Below are 22,109 nucleotides of genomic sequence, written 5' to 3'. Positions count from 1 at the left end.
CCCCTTCTGGTAACCCTATGACCCTCACATTAGGTTTCTTCACATAATCCCACATCTCTTGTAGGCTTTGCTCTTTTCTCTTGTTTCTCTGCTCTATCTCTGTGACTGTTTTATTTAGTTGGAAGGTGTTATCTTCAATCTCTGAGATTCTTTCTTCTGTTTGATCTACCCTGTTCTTGAGACTTTCCACTGTATTTTGTAGTTCCTTGAATTGATTCTTCATTTCCAGGAGTTTGGTTAAACTTTTCTTCATTGTGTCTATTTCTTTAGTGAACTTTTGTTCTAGGTCCTGGAGGCTTTTTGTGGTTTCTTTGTGTTGGTTATTGAGTTGTTCTTGCAGGTCGGTGAGTTTTCTTATGATCCACATACAGAATTCCTCTTCTGTCATTTTGGTTGCCTGATTTTGGTTGTTGTCCGTTTCTAGGGGGCTGGTGCTCCTCTTTGGGGGGGTGTTTTCCATTTGGTTCTTCATATTTCCTGAGTTCCTTTGCTGATTTCTTCCCATGTCGATCACTTGTTTCTTTTCTTTAGGTTTTTGTTTGGGTATTCACACGCCTTGTTTAGTTTCTGAGCCCGTAGGTGGTGTCTGTGGGTGAGATTCTACCACTCCCTGTATGAGTCAGTAGGTGCCGTGAAAAGGCTGTGCAGGATATCCTCCCTGTCACTAGATGGTGCTTGCGTGGAGGAACAGGCTACGCTGTTGTTTTTGTGTCCTGTTATCAGCTCTTGTTCCTGTAGGGAGGCACTCTAGTGCCTTAGGTGGTCGGTGGGGCCCTGGGACTTCCAGGTGTAGGAGTTTGTACTTTATCCTGAGGATTAAGAGGAACTTCCCTTAGGAGGCTTCAGTGTTCTCTCCTCTTCTTATAAGGACACCAATCATTGGATTTAGGACCCACCCTATCCAATATGATCTCATATTAACTTAACTAATTAAATTTACAAAGAACTTGTTTCCAAATAAGATCACATTTTCAGGTTCTAGATAGTTATGAATTTTTGGGTGGACACTATTCAACCCACCGCAGCACACAATAGTGTCCCCGCAAAATTCATGTCCACCAGAACCTCAGAACAGGATCTTTGTAGATTAGGTCCAGCCCACATTCAAGAGAAGAGGAATTAGGCTGTACCTCTTGAAAGGAGATAAATAAAAGAATTTGTAGACATGCCTTCAAACCACTACCATGGGCTTAACACAGTAAGCAGAGTGTGGGTTAAACATTGCATTAATTTCCTAGGGAAGGCCGGGTGCGGTGGCTCACACCTGTAATCCTAGCACTCTGGGAGGCCGAGGCGGGCAGATTGCTCAAGGTCAGGAGTTCAAAACCAGCCTGAGCAAGAGTGAGACCCCTTCTCTACTATAAATAGAAAGAAATTAATTGGCCAACTAATATAGAGAGAAAAAAATTAGCCGGGCATGGTGGCACATGCCTGTAGTCCTAGCTACTTAGGAGGCTGAGGCAGTAGGATTGCTTGAGCCCAGGAGTTTGAGGTTGCTGTGAGCTAGGCTGATGCCATGGCACTCACTCTAGCCTGGGCAACAAAGTGAGACTGTCTCAAAAAAAAAAAAAAAAAAATTTCCTAGGGAAGTTATAACAAATGACCACAAACTAGGTGGCTTAAAACAACAGATTTTTTTTTATAGTTCTGGAGGCTGGAAGTCCAAAATCAGATGTCGGCAGGCCTGTGCTCACTCTGAAGGCTCTAGAGAAGAATACTTCCTTGCCTCTTCCTAGCTACTGATGGCTCCTGGTATTCCTTGATGTTCCTTGCCTTATAGCTGCTTCTCTCCAATCTCTACGTGTGTCTTCACACACTCTTCCTTCTTATGTGTATCTCTGTGTGTCCTTCTACTGAATAGAATAAAGAGGAATTGAAGGTGTGCAGCTTTGGAGACTAGGTCAGGGATTGGCAAACTACAGTCCATGGGCTATTTTATAAATAAAGTTTTATTGGAGCGTACCTTGCCCATTTGTTTCTATGTTGTATGTGGCCGTTTTTGCACTGCAACAACTGAGAAGAGTAGTTGTAATACAGATTATATGGCATGCAAGCCTAAAGTATTTACTCTAGCGCTTTAAGAAAAAGTTTGCCAAGCCCTGAACTAGGTCATAAAAAGCACTGCAGCTTTTTGCTTGCCGTGGATATCTTGCTCTAGGGGGAAGCCAGCTGCCTTGTCATGAGGACACTCAGATGGCCCTGCAGAAAGGCCCATGTGACAAGGAACCAAAGCTTCCTTCAAACAGACAGGAATGAGGCCTCCTGCTAACAGCCATGTGAGTGAACGATTTTGGAAGTAGTTCCTCAAGCCTCGGTTAAACGTTCAGAGGACTACATCCCTGATCAACTGCTTGAATGCAACTTTATGAGAGAGCCGGAGCTAGAACCACTGTCCTAAGCTGCTCTTAGATTCCTGACCCTCAGAAACTGTGTGAGATAATAAATGTTTGTTATTTTAAGCTGTTAAATTTTGGAGCAATTTGTTATGCTGCAGTACACAGCTAATATACTCACCTTCTCCTTCTGCAGTTTTAATGTAGCCTGCAAGCTGTTCTGCCTGTCATATTTATGCCACAGGCTTTTGCTATGTTAGAAACATACTGGGAAATGAGAGTTTTATGTATTGAAACTCCAAGATGACATAGATAAGACTACAGGAAACAAAGGATATTAGAACGCACGGGGTATATCTTCTGTATATATATATAATGTTTTGTTTTGTTTTTACTTAATTCCCAATGTGACAATATATCTTCTATATTTTTTCATAATTCTTCTCACAATCTAATATAACACTATGTATGATCATTGCTACTGATTTGAGGTTTATAAACCATGCTTATTTGAGTCTTTGGGCAGGATGTTTATAATGTTACTCACTACTATTTATACAAAAAGGAATATTAGAGTATGCCATTATAATCTTTATTAGGTGTGTCTCAAGGATTGTACATGCTTTCTATAAATGTAAACCAACTTGTCTCTAGTTAGGATGGTGTTGAGTTATGTGGGCATATTAATTTTCTATTGCTGCATAACAATGTGATCACAAATTTAATAGCTTAGAACAACACACTTCATGACTTCCATTCCTGGACATGGCCTAGTTGTGTCCTGTGCTCAAGGTCTAACATAGCTTCAATCAAGGTGTTGGCTAGGGCGGGGTTCTCATCTCGAGGCTCAACTGAGGAACTCATGCAGTTGGTAACAGCATTCAGTTCCTTGCGGCTGTAGGATGTGCTTGTAGGACTGACAGCTTCAGTTGTTTTGTTTTTATTTTTTCTGCCTATTGGCTAGAATCTGCCGTTATTTCATAGAGACCACCCATACTTCTTTGCCACATGGGGTTCCCCAACACAGCCACTTGCTTCCTCACAGGGAGCAAGAGAGAGAGAGACTCTAGACAGTCACTACAGTTTTATATAGTATGATAACATTAGTATATGCATGTAGTTATGTATATCCTAGCACCTTTACTGTATTCTATGGGTTAGAAGCAAGTACTACTCACCCAAAGGTATGAACACTAGAAGATAAAGTTCATGGGGGCCACCTTAAGAGTGTGTTGGCCACAGTGGACTTGGAGATCATGCAGATTCTACTTGCAAGGTGGAATTAATGCCTTACCAAAGATGGTTTCTGTACCTAAAAAGGCAGTGTAGTACATTATTTTTATTTATTTATTTATTTGTTTGTTTGTTTGTTTGTTTATTTAGTTGCCTCCTCTGTTCTGCACATGGATGACTCCTAGCAGGGAGTTTTTTATTGAATAGAAATGGCATAATAGAAAGCAGGGTGGTAAAAGATACACCTAATCCCAAATCTTACCTTCAAACTGGAACACACTGAAGCTAGAAACAGCTTGGCATGAAACTAGCTAGACTGAGCTAAGCTAAGCCTTCCTGGCTATGAGGAGCTGAAGTTGCTGTTGCCAGGAGCATAAAGGGAGCCTATTTGTATAAGGTCAAAGACAGTTTTAAAAGTTCTATTATTTATTCCAGGAGATATGATAGATTCCAAAATCTACCTTAATGTGTGATATGCATTCATTCATTTAGTAAATCACTACTGAATGCTTCCCATATACAAGGCCCTTTGCTAGATGCTACCCAATTTTGCATGTTGGTGGTGTGTATCAGTGGGAAAGTATGCCGCCATCTACTGGCTGTAACTGCTAGGGGTGTGGAAAGAGGAGTAGAGGCACATGTGCCTAGTATCTGCCAGCCCTGGTATGTAGTATTTTTTTCAAGAAGTTTGGTGATGAAGGACAAGGGAGCAAGTAAATAAAGTCAGGAGGAAATTTTGAAAAGGAGAGACATGGACATGTTTATAGGCAAAGGAGAAGTTGAGCCAATAAGAAGAAACTGAAGATGTGATATATTTATCTGTGCCAAAAAAAAAAATTTGTTACATAGTAGGTGATCAGTTATATTAGTTGTCTTACCCCTCTTCTTACACAGTCTCTCTGTACTTTTTTTCTTAAACATATATTACACTGCTCTACTATGTGCCTTACATGGCAGTAGATACCATAGTAACCAAACCAAATATGTCCCTGACCCCTTTCCCTTTATGCCCCATACAGCTTGGAAACATCCTTGACCATTCAAGAATCACTTCCTCCAGTCTTACTTCCTCCACCCCTTGTCAACCTTTGGCCCTTCCTCCTTTGACTATGGCCAACACAGAGTACCTCCTTAATCATGTTTTCTGCTACAATGTTGATTGCTTTGCATTCTCAGTTGGGTCCTCACTGCTGATGGATGGCTTTTCATTCATATCTATTGCGTTTCCCATGGAGGCTTATCCAAACCTCTCATGCGCCATACAATCCGATTCTATCATCTTTCCCTTTCACCAGGTGACCATGCCTCCTATAATGTTATTGGACGTGGAATCTCTCAACTTCCTTTCTATTCATCTCCTAATCTTTTATAGCCATCCACACTTTTCTATTTTCTTACAAAAGAAAAATATGTATGTATACATGTCCACATACATATACATATATACATACACCTGATTGAGGATTTCCATCCCAAGCCCTCCTACCTCCTTAGAGGTTATTGCAGCCATGACCATCCCTCACTGTACTGAAAGCACACATTATCAACCACAGAAGAATGGATTACAGAGTCATTTCCAGGCTATTTCTTCAAATTAGAAGGAAAAAAAAAACTGTAACAAGTTTTGTTTTTGTTTTACCCCACATACCTTTCATTTATTTATGGTGAAAAAGTTAAAATCTATTCTCTTAGCAATTTTTTTTTTTTTGAGACAGAGTCTCACTTTGTTGCCCAGGCTAGAGTGAGTGCCATGGCATCAGCCTGGCTCACAGCAACCTCAATCTCCTGGGCTTAAGCAATCCTACTGCCTCAGCCTCCCGAGTAGCTGGGACTACAGGCATATGCCACCATGCCCGGCTAATTTTTTCTATATATATATTAGTTGGCCAATTAATTTCTTTCTATTTATAGTAGAGATGGGGTCTTGCTCTTGCTCAGGCTGGTTTTGAACTCCTGACCTCGAGCAATCCACCTGCCTCGGCCTCCCAGAGTGCTAGGATTACAGGTGTGAGCCACTGCGCCCGGCACCCTCTTAGCAATTTTGAAGTATACAATAAATTGTTATTAACTGTAGTCACCATGTTGTACAATAAATCTCCTGAACTTTTTCCTCCTAATTGAAATTTTATATCTTTTGACCAATATCTCTCAAAAACCCCCTTTAACATGTTTTTTAAAGTTAATATAATTTTGGCCGGGGCGAGGTGGCTCACACCTGTAATCCTAGCACTCTGGGAGGCCGAGGCAGGAGGATCGCTTAAGGTCAGGAGTTCGAGACCAGCCGGACTGGGAGCGAGACCCCATCTCTACAAAAAATAGAAATAAATTAATTGGCCAACTAAAAATATATAGAAAAAATTAGCCGGGCATGGTGGCACATGCCTGTAGTCCTGGTTACTCAGGATGCTGAGGCAAAAGGATTGCTTGAGCCCAGGAGATTGAGGTTGCTGTGAACTAGGCTGACACCACGGCACTCTAGCCCAGGCAATAGAGTGAGACTCAGTCTCAGAAAAAAAAAAAATAATAAAATGAAGTTAATATAATTTATAGAGGCCAGGCACAGTGGCTTGTGCCTATAATCCCAGCACTTTGGGAGGCTGAGATGGAAGGATCACTTGAGGCCAGGAGTTTGAGACTAACCTGAGCAACATAGCAAGACTCCATCTCTACAAAAAATAGAAAAATTAGCTGGGCATGGTGGTTCTTACTTGTAGTGCCAGCTACTCAAGAGGCTGAGGCAGGAGGATTGTTTCAGCCTAAGCGTTTGAGGTTGCAGTTAGCTATGATGATGCCACTGCACTCTAGCCTGGGCAACAAAGCGAGATCCTGTCTCAAAAATATAAAATAAAATAATTTAGTTAAAATAGCAGTGATCATTTATTAGCAACTTTTAAAACTTTTTCCAAAAGTAATACATTTATATGTCATAGATAATTTAGAGATTTAGATTAAAAGATAAGAAAATAAAATCACTAGTATCCCTATATTGAGAGATAACCATAGTTAATATAAATATTCTTCTGGTTGTATATATGTGTTATATCACATAGTACATATTATTGTGCTACCTGCCTTTTTTATACTTTGTCATGAATATTTTTACCTTTTCTTATATATTTTAATGTATAATTTGTAGAGGTTTATAATATCCTATTGTATAATTTTACATAATTTATTTATCAAATCTTTCATTGTAGGGGTATTATATTGTTCCCAATTATTTTTGTTTTAAACAATTATGTGATGAAATCTTTATAGCAAGATCTTGATTTTTTTTTTTTACTGATTATTTGTTTAGAATAAATTTCTTGAAGTTGAATTTTGGGTCAAAAGATATTTACATTTTAAGCCTACTGATAGCTATTGCCAAATTGTACTTCAAAAATGTTGTAACAATTATTTAACCATCAGCAGTATGTTAAGACAGCCCTATTTTGCTTCACCCTTTTCAAAGCAGTATATTATCACATTTTAAAAAATACTAATGATCTTAGGCACTTTGCAAGAAGAAACTAGTATCTCATTTTGCTTTAATTTGTATTTCTTTGATACTAAAGGTAAACATTTTTCTCGTTAGCCATTGCAACTTTTTTGTTGCAAATTAGTAAAAGTGTATTTTGTATTTCATTTTTCTGATGGCTTTGAATTAAGGTTTTCTCAACTCAAAGGAAGATAGACTTGTTTTTTCATACAAGATAGGCTACACACTATTTATATGTATAGATACAGGTATATTAAGCTGTAGCTTGACAAAACCATTTAAATACTGTCCTGCATAGCTTATTTACTCTATTTCTTTCTTTTCTTTTCTTTTTTTTTTTTTGAGACAAAGTCTCACTCTGTTTCCCAGGCTAAAGTGCCGTAGCATCAGCCTAGCTCACAGCAACCTCAATCTCTTGGGCTCAGGAGATCCTTCTGCCTCAGCCTCCAGAGTAGCTGGGACTACAGGCATGTGCCACCATGCCTGGCTAATTTTTTCTATATATTTTTAGTTGGCCGATTAATTTCTTTCTATTTTTAGTAGAGACGGGGATGTCTTGCACCGGCTGGTTTTGAACTCCTGACCTTGAGCAATCTGCCCGCCTTGGCCTCCCAGAGTGCTGGGATTACAGGCGTGAGCCACCACTCCCAGCCTACTCTATTTCTTTATACAGCATTGCCTTATTGATCATCTTTCAAGGTTCTGGAATAATTAATAGTTTAATTAAAAGTAAAGTATAACATTTATCTCAGTCTATTTATTTGACATAAATTATTCTTCAGTAATACTAGTGTATTGCATTTTTCTCTTTCAAGTTTTTCAAACATGTTTTCCAAGTTTGCAGTAGATGGCAGCAACAGAAAGCATTTTTGCATTCAGTTTAGAATGTAATAAAGCATTTATGGGGGATAATATAAAGAACTTGCCCTAAATGCGAAGAGTTTGTGATGGAAACTACTCCAGAAACATAAATACAGCATGAAATTTGTGACTATTTCATAGCCCAACTAAGCTGTAAGTTCCAATAAATACTCTCTTAGAGGCAATACATTTTATTTTTTAAATGTTACAATACATTTTACTGTTTTTCTGGCATTTTACTTTTTCCTTCTACCTCTTTTTATATTGACTTATAATGAAAGCCACTTCAATACAGCAGCCTCTTTTCTAAAGGAGTGGTCTTTTGAAGATGACCATGTAATACAAAGCCTAGAGTATTTTATTAGGCTAAAAATAACATGCCAAGAAAATATTGCCTTTTTAGGGCACTGCTTCTATTATGAATGATCTTCAATAGAGCTTCATTTTGCTAGTTTAAAAATTGAGGCCCAATACATCTCTCATGAGTATTTGTAATAGGTTTCTCTAGATCATAATATTCCCTCTGAAGTTAGATAAGCATTGTCTGGAGCCATTCATGACAGGAGAAAGCAGCACTACCACACGGGACCTGGACACATGCCTGCTTTTGTTTCCAAGCTATACTGGCCGATCCATACTCTGTTGCATAGGCCAGAAGGGGTGGCTATAAGATAGGCCTAGGGGTTATGGGTTTTGAGGGAGGAAAGAGGAACACTTGCTACTCTGGCCAGTTAAAAGCCAATGATGATTTTGATGGCAGAGAGACCAGATTGTTCTGATGCAGGAGCCACCAGAGGCTGTAAGAAGAATATGGTACTGTAGGCAATGGCTCCTTTTCTAGTCATTCTTAAGACTGCCTCAGAATGAGATAGAACAGATTGGGATTCAACAAAGTGAAGATGGTCTGGTGGGGTTTTTTCTACTACAAAGATTGTGCTTTGGGCTAAAGAATTCTTTCACCCTTAATTCCATCCCAGTGCAAATTCTATATGTGAAGATATATTAAGAAATGTTTCCAGTTCCAAACTATTAGCTTCTTCAGGGAAAGGGACTATGTATTTATCACCAGAATTCAACCCAATGCCAGGACATACTGAGTGATCAGAAAGTTTTTAGTGAATGAATAAATGAAATTAACTATCTTATAGTCCCTCTCCTTTCATTCTTTTATGTCTCCCTAAAACTGCTCCTTTCCTCATATGCTCTTTAACAAGCTATGTGCATTCAATGAAGTATGCATTAATTCTTCCTCCTCAGCAAGGATGCAGCTTAAAAGAGAGATTTCTGGGGGAGAATGGCTATTATTGGTTAGCCAACACAGGAGGGATCCCTAGGCTGAAGGCTTTTGGGGTGGTTTTTAAAAGATTAAAGCATCAAAATTTCTAAGCCAAGGAGAAAAAGGAATTTTTATGAGAATTGAAAATATATTCTCAGACTCTGGCATGTTTAATTAGGTTTCAGCAGAGCACTTATGAATTGATTCAAGTATTCTCGAATCATATGTTCTATATTTTCAAAGTACTTCTGTTATCAGGAGATGAACTGCTTCTAACATACTTTTATGACCATTTCCACTTATATCTTGTTGGATCTCTGACTATCATTGCTTGGCTCTATGTTCCTCGTTTGTTCATCCTTGTATTAGTCATACTATACAGTTAGGCTAGTATTTTCTTTTATATTAGACCATACATACTTTTGAGACAAAACATGTGATTTTTAAAATTCTTATTGGCTTTCCTTTAAAACTGAGGACACTATTTTATGTCCCAGAAGTACTGAGTGAATCTTAACTGACTGTATCAAGGAAAGAGAAAGACAGCATTAGTGGTCACTGTTATCTAAGATAGGATGATGTAATGCAAAGAACACTCAGGAGAACTGGGATCAATTCCTAGCTCTACCACAAATTCCAAAACTATGGAAAAATCTCTGAGCTTCAGTTTATTCATATGTAAAACAAGAGAAGACAGAGTATTGAGTTTTAAGGTTTGTCCCAGCTCCTTGATTCCTAAGTTATTAATTCTTCTCAGAATGTCTAGAGCTTTTGTCTAGAGCAATGTCACATTGCTTATTCATCTCATTTAAGGAATATCCATATACCACCTAGTAGCAAGATATGTTATATTAGTTGGAATACAGACTAAGCAGCAGTAACAGAGTCTCAGAAGATTTGGTTGCTCAAAAAAGAAATAATGTCATTTTGCTCTAAAGTAGGCAGGTATTTCAGGACACATAGACAGCTTTAATTCACTAGAATATTTAAAGCCGAAGGTTACTGTTGTTTTGTTGCTCTGCCAATGCCTGATGTATTGTCATCATCTGCATGGTAGAAGTTGACTCAGAATGGAAATGGGGAAAAAGGGTAGGACAACAAGCTTCATCTCTAAGAAGATCTGGAAGTTGCAAACATCACTCTCACATCCCATGAGCTAGGACTTAGTTGTGTGGTCACATCTATAGCCAGCAGAGGAGAGAAGTCTTTAGCAGAGTGGCTGTACCTACCTAAAACTTTAAGAGTAAGGGTGGGGGTCAAGGAATCTCTAACTAAAAGGAAAGAGAGAAGATTGGGTATTGGGGAAATAGTCTCCACCACTATGCCTTCTGTTATGATTTTAAGCGACTATCACAATTTTTATTTTCCTATTTATTGTGTTTCTTATCTAGTAAAATAGGCTGAGACCAGGCTCTGTGATTTATCCCTATGTGTATACCCAAGAGCACATATCAAGGTATCTTGAACATAGGTGGCATGTAATAAAAATGTGTATATTAGATTTATATATTGATTTTCAAAATATCTAAGTAAACAGCACTATGCCCAATCCCCTTTCCTGCCTCTGTATTCTGCTCTGTCTGCTTATTACTTGTTTAGTGAATGTTACATGTAAAGCTTTAATTCTCAACCTAAGTGAAGAAACTAGATTGGAACTTATGAAGTAAAATTTTAAAAATCAATCTATAATGATAGGTTGATTGGTTTGGGGCAAGTTGCTACTAGTTGCAACTGCTATCTTATACTAGTTACAGTAAGAGATAATACTACCCTATTTTGGGGTAGTATGATTATATGTAATGGAAAACCAAGAGCTTTCCAGTGTGGCTTAATTATTTGGTTTTAAGTGTATTCCGTAGCTATAATGTATAATTGTAGTAATGAGTAAACATTAAAATTAATTTTTCCATGAAAGATTTTTGGGTTCTATCTTCTCTGTTCCCTTCATTGGAGTTAATAAAAAAGAGATGGATATAGTGCAGAGTGTGAATCTACATAGTATGAGCCTGTTTATGAATAGTTGTATAAGGCTCATTTTAAAAACAGGTCAGTTTACTGATTCAGTGTTAACACCTTACCCTCTCTGACTTCCAGTTCTTCATCTGCTATACTTGTACCCTATAACCTTATATGAGAATTAAATATAGTGTAGTAGTCCATGCCTTAACGGTTTTACATTTGATATGAACTACCTTGGGAGAATTGTACCTGCTCCCTCATGTCTAGTTTCCTCAAATCCTTCTTGGTCAAAGTCCAGTTCCAGTCTACCTCCTTGTTGTGACTGACTGTAACCACCCCCGCCCCAGATGATCATTCCATCAGAAAGAGAAGAAGGAAGACTTAATTCAAGCTCTGGGTAAGAGGGTGGCAGTGCAAACCCAGAATGGTAGAGCAAACTGCAGCACAGGGATAGGGTGTGTTCTGGTAAGGACAAGCCTCTGTTCCCTTTACAAACATGCCAATTTGCCAAAGACAAGCAAATCACAAGTGCTGGCTATAGTCTGGAGTAGAAAGAGTGGCTCTTGGCCTTTGATCAGCCTCATCCCACATTCTCAGAGCTCTTGATGAGCCTCAACATGAGGCATCTTTGTCCTTGGCATATTTTTCTCCAAGGGACTTGTATTTTTCCCCAAGGGACGTCAGACGTTTATCTGCTAAGGACCTGCTCCTACTTCTCTGTCAACAGAGGGCAGCAGAGAGCATCGCTCTGTAGCCTAATCTCTAGATTTCAAACGGGGCGGTCTCAATCCCCTAGTACCTAGGGAGACAAATGCATGGGGGACTTTTTAAGCTATGAACCAGCCTGGGGCTGTTACAGGAATAGGAGCAGAGGGTACGAAACATTTTGGTGTGTATAAGATAGTCCCATGCAAGGAAGATTATTCTTGCCCCCAAATTTCAGGTAACTTCCTTCTAATGTTGTTTTCCGACCTTAAGTAAAACATTCCTGTCTACCCAACTTATTAAGCATTTATACCATTTTGTCTAGTTGCTCCTCACACCAAAGCCCTTGATACTAGAAACTGGCCTTTTTTTTACTCCTTTGAGACAGTGTCTCGCTCTGTCACCCAGGCTGGAGTGCAGTGGCCCAAGCATAGCTCACTGTAACCTCAAACTCTTGGAGTCAAGTGATCCTCCTCCCTCAGCCTCCCAAGTAGGTTGGACTACAGTTGTGCACCACCGTACCTAGCTAATTTTAAAATTTTTTGTAGAAACAAGGTCTCACTTTGCTGATCAGGCTGGTCTTGAATTCCTGGCCTTAAGCAATTGTCCCTTTTCAGCCTCCCAAAGTGCTGGGATTATAGGTATAATCTACCTTGCCTGGCTGAAACTGGCTTTTTAATCTTTGCATTGCCACTTTAAAAAAATCCATCTTTCATTTTTACTCATTGGAGGACTGAAGAGAAGTCTTTAAGTGGGGAGGGGCAAGAAGTTATGGATAGAACTTAAAAGTATAGATTTTAGATAAAGCTAGATTAGATGAGCCAATCTCCTTAGGGCCTTAATTTTCTCACATATAAAATGGGACTAACAACTATTCTACTTAAGTATTTTGTAAACTGTAAAGCGCAGTATAAGATTGTTTACAAAGAATATCTAGGACTAGATTATGTTTCCAATTATTTTTCCTGGAATTTAGATATCTGAAATTCCAAAAGAGCACAAAATAAAAAAGATACTTTTAAAACTTTACAATATTCACAGGCTGTGGATCATACTCTTAAAATGGGCTTCTTCAATAATTACTGTAGCATAATTTTTAAATGGATGGTTATACATATTTTATATATCCAGTTGTTTGGATGCATCTAGTGTGAGAGCCCCATTTAAATTACCTTTTGTTTTACACAGACAAGCATAATAAGAGAATGGGTTCTAGAGTCTGCTGCTTTTTTTGTTGAACTGGCTTTATGACTTCAAGTTATTTAACCTTTCTGTGCCTCACATTCCTAATTTAAATTGCAGACTTAAATACCTCAAATCACTGTACAAATTAATTGAGTTATTTATGTGAGGCTCTTAGCACAATACTTGACAAATAGTAAAAATTGATCATTTACAACTATATTATTATTGTACTCAACTATAATATTTGTCTTCATTAATGGAAGAAAGTAATAGCATAGATAATTCAAATTAGTAAATGACAAAATAATTTATCACTTGGGACAAAAAGTTCTTTGGCAGATTCTTTGCCATTGTTTTACATTTTGCTTGGCCTTAAATTCCTTCAGCACACACAGACTCGTCACAGAAGGAGGAAGCCCGTAAAGTGGATATTCAGACAAAGGGAATTGAGAATTGACTTTAAAATGAAAGTAAGGAAAAGGATAGATCATAGGAAAAATATGTTTTTATAAGCTTTTAATAGAGAGGAGAAAAAATTAAGAGATTCAAAGTTATAGTCTGTCAACCTTGGAGTAAGAATAACCAATGATAAAACACATGCAGTTCAGAGATACAAAAGAAAAGTTTCATTATAACTTTGATTATGAGGTTATTGAGTGATGTAGCTAACATTGTTTACCATGTTGAGATGCTATGCTACACCTGTAATTACTTTCATTTTGCAGTGAGGCATAGAACATTTAAGTAACCTTGCTCAGCGTTTCAGAGCTCATATATCTTAAAGCCTGGATTAATTGAAATAAACAGTAAAGTGATTTCTGTGAAAGTCACTGGCTTAAAATATCAAAGATAGAACTTGCTATTGAGAGGAAATGTCGAGTCTTAAGAATGTTGAACATTTGAGGATGACAAAGACAATAATAAAGTGTAAACACTATGTAAGAGTTAGAAGACAGAATTTAAAAGTTAATCTACCAAAGTATTGAAATTATTGGTATCAGAAAAGGAACCCTCATAGTACAGGGAATCTGATTTTAATTTGATTTTCTTGAGTATAATGGAAGATAATCAATTAATGATATTGTGTTAATGAGGACTCTTGGCTGCAAGTGACAGAAACCTAAGTCAAACTGGTTTAAGTTAAAAAAAAAAAAAAAAAGTAGGGGTAGGAAGGGATTGATTGCCTTATGTAACTGGAAGGTCCAGCAGAGTAATTGGTTTCAGACATGACTGAAGTTAGATTCAGTAACTGTTGTCAGGTTACTGTCTTCTTTCCTTTGTCTCTGGTCTGCTTTCTGGTGCCCTATATAAGGGCAAAGATGATAGCTCTCTGCCTACATTGTCCTTATAGCTAGTATCCTGATGAAACAAATGTATGTCCCATAACCCCACAATAGTTGCCAAACATCCCGAGGATGACTCAGATGGTTCTCATTGGCTGGCTTGGATTATGTGTCTGTCCTTTCACTAATCATTATGACCAAGCTGGTGAGCCCGCCAGCCTTAAGCCATGTGCTCAGTCTTAGAACCCTAGCTATAGATGGGGTTGGCTCCATCTGAACCACATGGACTGAAAGTGGGGGAGAAACAGTTCCCTCAAATGGAGATGATATTGGTGTAGACTTAAAAAAAAAAAAAAGGCAGATGTCCACCTTTCTCATGTTTTGATCTTTAATTATATTGCCTGCACTGTGAGGCTACAGTGGAAATGCCAACTTGTATCCAACTAACGAAGAGGAGAGATTAAAACAGAATTAGAAGAATAGAAGTTAGATGGGTTTTTTACATGAGTTCTCAAGTAGTATGAATTCTATGTGAATGAGTAAAGTATAGTTTCCTTTTGTTCTTTTAATGTATAAAGTACCTTTATGAACACAATATATGATTTTTAGTCCTATAAAACTTTGGTTCATGGTGCCTTGCCAGAATTTGTGTATTATGGAATGGTGTATTTTGAGGATGGTAAATATTTAATTAATTGAGGGATCCATTTGCTTTTGATTTGTTTCAGTGCATTTGCATTATCGATCAGAGAGGAATTCTTACATCCCTCACTTGTAGTCATCCTTTGACAGGGATAATACATTAAAACTTCATTAAGCTGTTAAGATTTATTCTAAATAGCAGATAAAAGCTCAAGCAATTTCTTTTCTCCAGCTGGCTAGATGTTTTATTATCCTTTAATAAAAATTATGAAGAGTTCAAATCTGGTTAACTCACTATGTTTTTCACAGTTTGCCATAATTGTGTGTACCTTTAGAGTTTTCTTTTATCATAAATGTGACTGTGGAATTTATCAACATGGCATTCATCTTTTTAAAAGATGAGGCTTTCATCTTTTTAAATGTTTATTGATATGTAGTTAGTATAAATTTTTATTTATAGCCTACCTTTTAAAAAATTTGAAGTGCTTATCATGAAGGAAGTATATGTAATATATTAAAGATATATATATATATAATAAGGTTAACAAAAGAGAACTCAAAAAAGACAAAGATAATATGTTAATCACAAAAAACATATATATTTGTATATGTATGCACATATATACATATATATGAATATAAAGTTGGCTCTGAGCTTATCAGCAGCAGGGTGAAAAAAAGTAGAAATTCAGTGGATTACATTGTTGTCATCTAAAACGACACCTAATAATTCTTCAAGAACAGAAAACTTGGGAGGAGGGATGGACACACTTGAAGCTCTGCCTCAGGTGGGGCAAAAACAATATACGTAACCTAAATGTTTATACTCTCATAATATGCTGAAATAAAAAACAAAAAGGACACAAAACTTTTCCCTGGTATTAAATTGTAAAACAAAATTCCCATGTGAATTCCTTACATGGGAAATATTGTGTAAAATAATGGACACAATATGGCCTTCCTTATAATAATTTTTGATATTATACTCACTTTCTCCTATGTTCTATCATTAAAAAAAAATATTTTAGATGACTCTCCCAGATAGGTATTTAATGGGAGCCAGAAAGCAAACAAAAATTAAAGTAATAAATAGTCTACTGAGATCTTTGAATGTTGAAGTTTGACTGTTGACTAAGGATCCATATGCTTTGGAAAGCAAACAAGGTTAGCATTCTGATAGGGACATGGAGAATTTTGACCAATATTCCCACCTTGTAGACAGATTGTTTTCCATATTAGTTCATATCATTTTATACAAACTACATCTTTATGTAGTTTAAAAATTTAGCTGCTTAGTAAAAATTTAGTAAAATTTAGTAAAAATGTAGCTGCTTCTTTAAGTAATTAATTAATTAATTTATTTATTTAGACAGCCCTGTCACCTGGGCTAGAGTGCCATGGCATCAGCCTAGTTCACAGCAACCTCAAACTCCTGGGCTCAAGTGATGCTCCTGCCTCAGCCTCCTGAGTAGCTGGGACTACAGGCATGCACCACCATGCCCGGCTAATTTCTTATATTTTTAGTAGAGATGGGGTGTCTTGCTCAGGCTTAGGCCAGTATCGAACTCCTGAGTTCAAGTGATCTTCCCACCTTGGCCTCCCAGAGTGCTAGAATTACAGGCATGAGTTACCAGGCCTGGCTTTTAGCTGCTTTAAGAAAAAGAATAGAGTTCTTAATCAGCTGGCTTAACTACCTGAAAAAACAGCTACCATTTATTGAGTATCACTTAGTAACTTCTACATGCAGGTACTGTTATAAATTCCTTACACATATTACTTTAACCTTCACATAATAATGTAACCTATTATTATCCCCATTTTAATAATGAGAAAACTGAAGCTCAGGTTGACCTGAACTTACAGAACAAATAAATGGCAGAGACAGGATTTGAGCCCAGATCTGTTTGCCAGCTTTTAACCACTACACTCTGATGCCTGTGGAGACATTCTAGATCTCCATGAATTAGCATTTAAGGTCACTATACTTTTCTTTTTCCTGGTATTTCTGACAGAAATTGCCACTGGCTTATGATACTTTGGACTTTTCTTAGATTCTGGCTTAAATGAGTCATTTTCCTTTTTTAAAAAAACCCACAATTTTTCTCAAAAAACTAGAATAGCTCATATTTTTATAGCAGAATAATTGTACCTTAACTTCTCTATGTAGATTTTTATCTAATAATGAGTTTTGAGTATCTTCTTGTGTAACAATACCAGAGTCATTTTCCAGTCATTATTGAAGTCTGAAGAGGTTCATTTGGTTCTTAAAAGAGCTTTCTCGCCTTCATATTGGATTTGTAGTCCTCTGTACTTAGCATGCCCACATGCTGGAATAAAAAAATACTTATACTTAGGATGATGGGACTTGGCTTCATATCTCCAGAGTTGCACTGTCTCATATGGCAGCCACCAGCCCTGTGTGACTATTTATTTTTAAAGTTAAATGAATAAAATTACATTAAATTAAAAATTCAGTTTCTCAAGGACCTTAGCCATATTTCAAATGCTCAGTAGCTGCATGTGGCTGCTATATTGGTGCAAACTGTAGAATGTTACATCATCACTGGAAGTTCTCTTGGGCAGTGCTGCTCTAGGATGTACATTTTTCATGCCTCCCTCTGCCTTCTTACCTTCTGCCCCTAAAACAACAATGGCTTCCTCCAAGAGTGACTTCTATAGCTTCTATAATTTGGGGAGACAGCTTTTCTTTCCAAGGATTTCCCATGATATTTGATATGCATGAATCTTTGTTGGCCCAGTTGAAATTTCTGTGGTACAGGGAAGCATGCTAACCTAGACCAAATTTAACTTACTGAAGTGGTAACCACATAGAACCAGCTAGTTTTTGTTTCCCAGATTATATATTGAGCCAAACATCTTAGGTGAGGTGGTGGTTATTAGAAGTATTTATAGACCCTGTTTTGTTAAACTGCTTCAGAGATTACCCCTATCCCTTGTGGACTTTTGTTAGCAATGATGCTGCTGTGAAACTTTACAGCAAATGTGTTAGCTTCTATGACAGATTTGGCCATCTTTTATTAAACAGTTTTATTGAGGTATGATAAATATACAAAAAGCTGTAGATATTTAATGTATAACACGCATCCTCAAACTACGGCCCGTGGGCCACATGCAGCCCACCGAGGACATTTATCTGGCCCGCTGGGTGTTTTTGCTGCTGCTGCCTGTCCTGCTTAGCAGCCAACTTGTCCAGGGCCCATAGTACGCATGTGTGGAATGTGCGCCGCACTCTCCCACAGCCCTCCAACGGTCTAAGGGACAGTGAACTGGCCCCCTGTTTAAAAAGTTTGAGGACCCCTAGATATAACTTGATGAGTTTGTTGGCTTATTGACATATTCCACAAAGAAGTTGCCTGCTCTTATTAGTCTGTATTATTTTGGAAAAAAATATTATTTATAAATCTGATTTAGTGTATCCTGTTTGGCTTTGATTGCTGTTAAAAGAAACAAGGATATTTTAGGTGTTTTAGCAAAATCAAGATTATTTCTGACATGATACATTATACATGTCAAGAAGGAAACCATACCTCTACCGATCCATGTCTTGTCATCTATATATTAAAAATAAAAAGAAACAAAGATATATATTCTTCATTTTCTTTGCATTTGTTGGTTCTAAAATGATGTGGTACACTCAGGCCTACTGGGAATGTACCAATACTGTATTGGCCTTGAGCACGCCCATCTTACATGAGTAAACTTCTTTGGTCTATCTTTTCTGTAGTGATATTCCACTCTGAGCTCCTTTAGAGAAGTTTGTTGACAATGTTTTTTGCCTCAGCTATTCTATTGCTTGAGTATATAGTGAAACAGTACACTAAACATCTTTGCTGTGTGTAAAATAATCCTGGAAAGTTTTCTTTTCCCAAATGAACTAAGGAGGGTGCAATAGTTACTGGTGGTCAGGTTTGGACTCTCTGGAACCACATAGAAACAGGCAACCACTTTCCTTCTCTCAGTTGTACAAATAATCTGATTGAGAAATAGAGCAGATCTCTGTTCAGAATGTTCTTGGTCACTGTACATCTCATAACTGAGGCCTTATATTAATATTAACCACTACTGTTCCAATTTCAAGGATTTGAGGCCATTTCCCAAGTTCAAAAAAGTCATGATCAGTGTTTGTAAAATATTGGTCATTGTGAAGTAGTGATGGGGAATAGGGACAATAAATTATATTAATCTCCACTTTGTATAACTTTGAAATTTTTTTAAATGAAGAGTAAAGAAACACCTCCTGGATTAATTTAATACAGCTGTTTTTGCTGTTAATAATAGGACATCTTACTGAAACCAAAATTTGCTTGAAAATTCATCAAGAGACCTTGTGGAGCTGGGTCTTTATTGAATGTTAGAAGTTGAATAAACCAATGAGGAAATGCTGTACCTTATTTAAATGTAGCAGTAAATTATTCTGCCTTACCCAGTCTCAATAAAGCACAGAGATCAGCAAGATGTTATTGTTATACAAAACAAATACATCATTTTAGATATTTATGTTTTCTTGGTCAATAGATCATTATTCCCATGTATCATTTCCCTCCTATTTTGCTTTTAGAAGGCATGGTCTACAGGGCATGCATATCCACTGGTCACCAGTTTTAAAAACTATTTTCCTGACTTTGATTTGTTTTTACCACATTAGACACATTGCTGAACAGCAAGAAAAGGGTTAAAGAAAATAGCTCTAATGAATAAAAGATGCAATTTCTTATATATGCATTTTTGTTAGCCTTGCTTCCACGGAAATTCTATTTTGATTCCCTCATTCAATAGCAATAATAATGTTTCATGACTATCACAGCATGAAACACACACACACACACACACACACACACACACACACACACACACACACTCCTCAAGCTGCCAGTCTGTCTTAAGGCAGTGGCAGAAGCCTGATTGGCAGGTTCTGTTTATTCTGTGACCAGATTCCTTCTAAAAGAAGGCAGGCCATGTCTGCCTGAAGCCTATTGGCCCGGTATACTCTGGACCCGCCCTTTTTTTTTTTTTTTTTTCATGGCACACACCACAACGAAGTCTGTGCGGAATCCTAAACCAGCCCAATTCCCAATTTACATCCATTCATGAATCTGTGACGTCAGCAGCCTTTGGGCTCCTTTGCGGTGGGCTGGAGGATTGTGTGGGTGGAATCCTCCTCCCCCTTATTTTTCTAATTCTGCAAGGCTTTTTAAATTAACCTTCCATCTTTTTAAAGCAAGAAAATGGAACAGCATGTGTAGGAATTCTTCATTGTTGTGAGTATTGCACTCTGTTTTTCTGTTTCGTCAGCATTTATTTTACAAGGACAGACGGAGAATGTATTTGTGATTTGAGGTGATTAGAAAACTGATATTATTGGGGGAGACACGGTGAGAGAGACAGAGACAGAGGCGGAGAGAAACCCGAAACCCCGTTACAGCTAGGAGCTTCTGAAACTGACAGCTGGTTTTCCTTTGCTTGTCTGCCTGCGAGACGTGGACATTTTTCATTTACGGTTCTGCACGTTACCTCTGGATGCTTGCTTGGCTTTTCTTAAAGGGAGATCTATTTCTCTAAGAGATGATGCAGATGGCATCAGAGGAAATGCCCGGAACACCAGAAAGGTGCTGGGGAAAGCGGAGCCAGCAAGACAGAGCAGGTTCTATCCTGCCGAGCACTTGTCTTCCCTGCTGCTGTCCTTTCTGTCGTTTCTCACCCTTCACCTTGCCTTTGTTTCACAATTGTGTAGCAGTCAAAATCTTGTGATTGCAATTTGGGAAGATGAACACTTATTCAACCATTTTTCAAAAGCTCTTATGACGGGAGCGATAGTGGTGTATTTATACATGTTTGTAGCTGTTCTTTATGTCACTCTATTTACATTGTCAAAAGCCTAAAAACCTGCAGTAGAGGCAAAAGGGAATTGTTCTTAAATTCTAATTTTTTAATATCCCCTAATGAAAACTAAGAAGCTGTTTCTTACTATGTTCTAAAATCATATTACATAGAAATACACATGAATATTTTTCTAAAATGAACTTCCAGGTGAAAATAGTTTATTTCACTGTGTTGGGAAACATGGAAAAGTTCTGATGTGTTCCATGTACGAAGTTGGTTTGATAGTTTGCTACTGTAGTTTTAACAAAAAGTATTTGTGATCGAATTTGTTTCCCAAGGCTCTGGTTTATTCTGGTGAAAGTTGTGATAGTAAAGAAGAAGGATTTGACATTGTGACATTTTCTGCCCCTGGGGCAGCTCCTCAACCCAAATAATTTTCCAACTGCCTCACTTTGAGCAATTTATATACCAGTCTGTAGCATGTACCTGATTGTTCTTTCTGGTGAGAGAAAAAGCACAATGCTTGATATTTGTCATTTTCCAGGCTTGACATGTTTACCTTGTATAATCAATACTTAGTTTTGAGATTTTCATATTGTAATCTTTTCTCATGAAGCAAGGCTTCTAAATTATGGCTCTAATTATATCTCTTGAATTATTGTCCTTAATGAATCTTCCAACTATAAAGTTATTTAATTTCAAAATTATCATACCTGAGAATGTAACATTTTCTTTTGTTTCTCATCTTGACATTGCCCTTACTCATGTTTTTCTGAGTGCATTTTAACTCAATAGAGTTGCAGAAAGGAAAACTCTGCCTGATCCTAAATCAGATCTTTGTCCTATACATATTTTTGTGATTTCATATTTTGCTATTTTTTATTTGCTAGGGTGAACAAATGAGATAACATTTTAGATACAATATTTGTAAACATCTTGACTTATTTCAGCATTTTCCTTTTTTTTTTGTTTAGAGCAATTTCTAAGTTATTTTAAATTATTGAAGTCTACCAGATCAAAAGCCCAAATTCTTAGGATATTTTTTAAAAATTGTGTTTACATAATCAAACTCATCTTAAGAAATGGTCGTCAGACCCTGTCTTTTATGCACATTTTACAAAAAGAGAGCCTTATTCCTATGAAAGAAATACAGCCTGTACTTTGGATTTACTAAAGTAAAACTGTCCCTTTAAGGCACAGACTAGATACGGACTCCCTCTCGCTCTCCACTCCTAGCGACTGTATTCTAGATTTTATTTATTTTCATGTATAGTGTACTTGTAGGAAAAAAAACAATAACTCTTAATTGT

The 22,109-nt window shown here is 37.4% G+C and overlaps 1 protein-coding gene across 3 annotated transcripts in view; it reads left to right on the top strand.

Moving 5' to 3' along the window:
* MAP3K13 (mitogen-activated protein kinase kinase kinase 13) overlaps window positions 1–22,109 on the top strand; it is a 161,351-nt gene that overhangs the window by 42,638 nt on the left and 96,604 nt on the right. Inside the window, exon 1 of one of the 3 annotated variants that reach the window (XM_076003335.1) lies at window positions 5,579–20,237. The exons of the other annotated variants lie outside the window; for them this stretch is intronic. The gene's annotated coding sequence lies outside the window, so the exon portion shown is untranslated. Of the gene's footprint in view, window positions 1–5,578; window positions 20,238–22,109 lie in introns of those variants that run through there. 3 annotated transcript variants of the gene reach the window in all.

Source organism: Microcebus murinus, chromosome 1, assembly GCF_040939455.1.
Source record: "Microcebus murinus isolate Inina chromosome 1, M.murinus_Inina_mat1.0, whole genome shotgun sequence".
Taxonomy (NCBI): Eukaryota; Metazoa; Chordata; class Mammalia; order Primates; family Cheirogaleidae; genus Microcebus; species Microcebus murinus.
The sequence above is the reverse complement of the archived record's forward strand: the minus strand, read 5'-3'. Positions and strand labels throughout refer to the sequence as shown.